This window comes from Aegilops tauschii, chromosome 6, assembly GCF_002575655.3.
Source record: "Aegilops tauschii subsp. strangulata cultivar AL8/78 chromosome 6, Aet v6.0, whole genome shotgun sequence".
NCBI classification, from domain to species: domain Eukaryota; kingdom Viridiplantae; phylum Streptophyta; class Magnoliopsida; order Poales; family Poaceae; genus Aegilops; species Aegilops tauschii.
In genome coordinates, this window is record NC_053040.3 from 478272776 (window position 1) to 478278775 (window position 6000).

General features: G+C 40.7%; 1 long non-coding RNA gene across 1 annotated transcript; it reads right to left on the reverse strand.

Moving 5' to 3' along the window:
- Window positions 1–2507: 2507 nt before the first annotated feature.
- LOC120965986 (uncharacterized) lies at window positions 2508–3106 on the reverse strand. Its single transcript, XR_005758948.3, has 2 exons — window positions 2989–3106; window positions 2508–2892 (listed from the first exon to the last, which is right to left on the reverse strand). It is a non-coding gene; the product is annotated as an uncharacterized lncRNA (long non-coding RNA).
- Between the last annotated feature and the right edge of the window lie 2894 nt (window positions 3107–6000).

The window sequence follows — 6000 nt, forward strand, 5'->3', positions numbered from 1 at the left end:
ATGAAAGCTACGTGATTTTTTTTTTGAAAGATCCTTCAAATAATTGGCTTCAATTAGATTTAGCAGAAAGCAACGGAAGAACAACATGAAGAGGATTTGAAGATCAAAGAAAAAGAAAAAGGCAATGGGACTGCATAACATGAGCAATGGGAAACTACTAAAAGGCTACGTGAAATTGTGAACGAATCTAACACTGCATGGCCGGCTAGAAACTACTACGCGTTGGCTCGAAACTAGAGAAACGGGACTGCATAACATGCGACACAGTGGCTTCGGCTATTTTTGGAGTTGAGTTTTGGTTAAACGCTAGTTTGCGAAGCTGGCTCATGTCTATAATTTCGATGAAACTCCAGTTTACTAAACCGACTTGTGTCTATAATCCTCTATAACATCAACCTCTCTAGTTTTAAAAAGCTCACATTAAATTGAGGTCTCTAATTAAAATTGAGTCATCCTATTTTGACCGGGTCAACGATTTCTCAAAGCTCTTTCATTCAATTCTTTTATATTATACATTATACTTTCTAATTTTTAAGGCCTCACGATTAATTGAGGTGTTCAATTTGATATTGGTTCAACCTATTTTGACTGGCTCAACACTCTCTCAAGCTCTTTCATTCAATTCTTTTAATTCCTTATGTTTCGTAATTTTGAATCTCTTGCATTCAATTGAGGTATTCAATTTTGGATTTGGTTTACGATTTTGATCGGGCCAACGATTTTTCAAATCAATCAGCAGCAACTGGCCTAAAATATATCAATCTCACGCACCCTCCCACCACCTAAAAAAAATAAGCGTCACCATGTGATATTGTAGCACCAATATAGTAGTACATGCGACCACCGAAATTTACCCACGTATATGTAGGTTGGTTAGCAGATAACACAGAATCACACAACGAAAGCCCCACCAAATAACCACATTATATAAAAAAAAAATACACTCTATCATATACCCACCCGCCAAACTGATATTTCATGGGTCAACACATAAAGGGTATTAGTTTTCTAGAAAGTCAAATTTGTTCAACTTTGACCAAGTTCAGAGCAAAAATATCAACATCCACAATATTAAACAAAAAAAGTATAGAATTCATTCATGATGAATTTAAAAATATTGATTTCTATGGATTTTGATATATTTCTTTACAAATTTGATCAAACTTAAAAGGTTTGACTTTTCAAAAAAGTAATACATCTTATATTTTGAAACAGAGTAATTATTTTTTGGAGAAACCCAACAACACCAATGGCGCAGCAAAGCTCACCCAACCCTTCTAGTTTCTGTTAAACTCGAGTTTACTTGTGATACCCAAGACTTGCAACATGTGATTCCTCCTTCCAATCGAGTAGTGGGCAGGAATTTCTATTAAATAATAACTAGCACTATATATCAGAATCATTTTCTTTACCGAATGCCATGTACTCCCTTGTTAAAGGCAAAAAATACACTTCGTAAACAGTTTATCTAGTGTTACACTCGGCAAACCACACTCGGTAAACTTACATTCGGCAAAAACAACTTTGTCAAGTTGTTTCTACGTACACTCTGCAAAGATATATTTTACCGTGTGCTTAAAAAACACTCGGAAAAAAAGTTTATTTGAATTTGCATATATGACCGAAATATGAGATATGGATATATGATACTTCCTCTGTTCACTATTATAAGATGTTATTTTTTCTGGTTCAGATGTATATAGACGCATTATAGTGTGTTTATTCACTCATTTTAGTTGTATGTGATCCATATTGAAATATCTAAAACACCTTATATATATATATATATATATATATATATATATATATATATATATATATATATATATATATATATATATATATATATATATATATATATATATGCTGCTGCTGCTGACAAAATATGTAAACGGATGGAGTATGTCATGGTGATAAATGGTTGGATGCATGCTGCTGACAAAGCATGCATACCACAACAGTTTCAATCGCCTAGGACAAGACCCCCCCCCCCCCCCCCCCCCCCCAAAGGGTCAGAAATAAAATAAATAAATTTCATGTTCCTCTTTACAGTTGAAGAAATACAAAACAAAATTGGGAGAAAGCAACCTCCTTTTTCATGTTCCCCTTTATAGCTAAAAACCTCACACTCTGTTGTTTTCTTTGGTACAAAGGCTGGATTTTATCTACTCAAAATGAAACATCAAGTGAATATAAAAACAATGAGCACACACCTGGCCTCTGCATAGGATGCACACATGCGACACCAACGCGCGGATACAAAAAAACGCCGGCAAAGAGTAAAGTCATACGGTATCAAAGATATGCCTAAGCAAGAAAAGAATAAAAATATATCGAAGCGATCAAAACAACAGTCAATAAACTACAATAACGACCATATGCGCATCAAGCTTGACACCACAAGAATAACAAGGTTCTTCAACATCAACGCCTTCAGGAAGGGAACGACACTCATTCACCATCCACATGTAAGCCACATAGCAATTAATACAAACAAAACAAAAACATTTTTCAAGCATACAAATTTTATATCTACTTCATAATTTCAGATAATTCAAGAAGCAAGACCAAATTCACACAACAAGGGCTTATGAGTGTACAACCTTGCTACTACACCATTTGTGATTTCGTCACTTTATTTGCTTAACACACTATCCTATATTAGCTAATTGGTACCCATTTGTTCATTATCATGGATGGTTGGAGCCGGATCTATGCATAACGTGCACTGGCACCCCTCAAGAACACACATGGTAGATTTGGTTTGCCTTGTACGTTTCACACATTTTTTCTCGCAAGTTTTGCTATCACATGGCTTTGTCGATGGGAGAATTTTTTGCACACATGTGTAGAGTTTCATGCTATCATCCATTGATGCCTCCACTACCACATCTGCAAAATTTCACGATTAAGAAAAGGGACGGTCACAAGAAGACCATTATTTGTTGAGAGATTCTGAACAAATGCATTGCAAGAACAAATGAGTACCTGATGCTAGCATGAGAAAGACCAGGGACAGAAGCAACATCTGGATAGTCCTCATTTTAACTGGTGTTTGTGCTAAAGGAGCGAGTTGCAGATTATTGTGTGATATATGTAAGTTCTAAGAAAGAGCAAACGAAATGGCAAGCCTATTTTATAGTGCATCTACCACATTAATTAAGCTATGGATTTGGTGAGATTTGCCTAATTAATAGCAACTATTAAATTAATATATAATTTTAATATAATTATTTATTTTATTTGGTGAGATGTACCAAATTAATAGTCATCTATTTATTTGATCTGGTGAGATGTAGCACATTAACACTAATCAAGAAATTATGTTTATTTGATTCAGTGACATGTACCAAATTAATAGTCATCAATATGTTCTGTTTATTTGATTTGGTGAGATGTATCAAATTAATAGTCATCAATAAATTGTATTTATTTGATTTGATGAGAGGTACCAAATTAATAGTCAACGAGTGAAGATATATATTCATATTTTTTACTGTATTTATTTTGACGATGGATAAGCATTCCAAGCCACTAGTAATCACGTAAATGCAAATGCACCGAAAAAATGCACGGAATTTATTCTACATATACAAAAGGAATTTTTCTTTTCATGCCCCTGGTTTCTTAGTTTTGCTCAGTTTTGTCCCACCCAACTAACATCCCTCACTTTCGCTTCCACTACTCAGCCCACACTCAAAAATGCCAAAAACGAAGCCTTGTCGTCAGGTCAAATTATGTGAAACGGAACAAATGAACAAATTAAGTGAACCGCTGCCACATGTGCGCTCCCGCGCCATGGTGGCCCTGTTGCGGCTGCGTCCGCTCCCCGATCGCTTGGCCCCAAGGGTGGAAGCGATCCCGCTGTCTACCGCCATGGAAAGGCCTAGTCTAGGTTTCCACCTAGATCACGCCATGAGTCTGGGATGGATTCGTCCTACTACTACTCCCCCATGAAACTGCTCGTGGCTGGATATACATCTAATCCTAGGGGTAGTCCATGGTGGCACCAGAAACCGAGTGATCCGCCAGATCGATCCCTACCCCAGATGTTGTCGAAGCAACTGCGTTGCACCGCACAGCCGATGTCGTCGTCGTCACGAACCATGGGTAAGTCGCCGGTGAATGAAGAGGTGAACTCGCAAGGCGGTGGGGGCGATCATGGGGCTCCCATAGCAGATGCTGCCCGCCCGAAGCCGTCCGGTGAGGGAACCGAAGCACTCCTGGTGCCCAACCCGGATGCGTGTGCACTCGTAATTGCGGACAGAAGGAGGCCATCAATTCGTATGGCACAAGAAGAGGACTGCAACATGGATAGGCTCGAGATAGCAGGCTCGGAGGAGTTCATGGAGGGAGAGGAAGTGCTCGCAGAGTTTGAAGAGGAAGGAGTGTTTCATGAACAGGCATTGGAAGTGCCCGACGCAATGATAGAAACGATCAAAGAGAGAGCCCGGGTAGACTACAAGATACAGTATGGGCAACTTCCTTGGTTCTGCTACACATGTGTGTCAGTGGCGGTGCCAGGATTTTAATCATGTGTAGTCAACTCAATCTTGTGTTGTCAAGATATATGTATTTCTACAAATTTTGTATTATTTTTGGCATGATTTGTGCTTATATATGATACTTTTTCCACAAAGTTGTGTAGTCATTTGACTACACAGCCTATACATTGGCTTCGCCACTGATGTGTGTACTTCAGCCGACAAGATAACTCTTGTGCTCGGTGGATATGGAGGCCACTGGCCTCAATTGCAGCTATGGATGAGGAAGCAAGCAGTGTGGAGCGTTCGGTGGATATGGAGGCAACCGGCCATGGGGCCGCCGGTGAACTGACGGGGCCATGTGTGGTGCCCCGTCAGGAGCAATGAATTGCTTAAGTTGGAACTGTCGAGGGACGGGGAACCTTCGTACAGTTTGTGATCTCGTAGCACTAGTGGGTGCTCATTCTCCGAAGTTTGTGCTCTTGTGTGAAACTAGACAGCCAAAAGAAAAAATGCATCGTCTTCGTTCTCGTTTGGGGCTCGCTGGTTTCGAAGGAGTCAGTAGTGATGGTCGTAGTGGAGGCCTTGCGCTGTTTTGGCATGACTCTGCAAGAGTGGAGATCAAAGAAGCTAATAACAGATGGATTGATGTTGATGTGCGTGCAGCAACTGATGACCCTCCTTGGCGGATCACATTTGTGTATGGTGAACCAAGAGTCGAAAATAGACATCTTATGTGGGATGGTCTTCGCCGGTTGCACAGTAGTACTAATATGCCTTGGTTACTAGTTGGAGATTTCAATGAGGCTATGTGGGACTATGAACATATGTCTGAAACGCCGCGCTCCCCGGGACAAATGCTAATTTTCAGAGATGCACTTGAAACTTGTGGACTGATTGATCTGGGTTTTGCAGGTTACCCTTTCACATATGATAATAGAAGAGGAGGGCGAGCCAATGTCCAGGTACGGCTAGATCGTGCTGTGGCTACAAACTCATGGCGTGACTTGTTTGCTGAGGCCACAGTGGTACACCTTGTTTCCCCGTGTTCGGACCACTGCCCACTCTTGGTGCGGTGCATCCCAGATACGGCTCCTAGGCCGGGCCGGTGTCGCCGGTACGAACTGATGTGGGAGCGTGAGCCAGCTCTTGAGGAGGTGGTCGCAGATGCATGGAAGGAGGCGGGCAGCAAAAGAAGTTTGCGTGATGTTCACCTGGCACTTGGGAAGGTGATGGGTACGCTGCACTCTTGGAGTAATAAAAAATTCGGCAATGTTACTAGAGAGCTTGAGAAGTCCCCATCACGCCTAGAAGAGCTTATGCACATGAATGCCGACCGAGCCGAACTGATGAAGGAAATGGATGCTATGAACGAGTTGCTATATCGAGAGGAGATGTTGTGGCTCCAACGGTCTCGCGTTGCTTGGCTAAAAGGAGATAGAAATACTAAGTTTTTTCACCGTAAAGCAATGTGGAGAGCCAGAAAAAACAGAATTAAGGGGCTGATGGACAACCA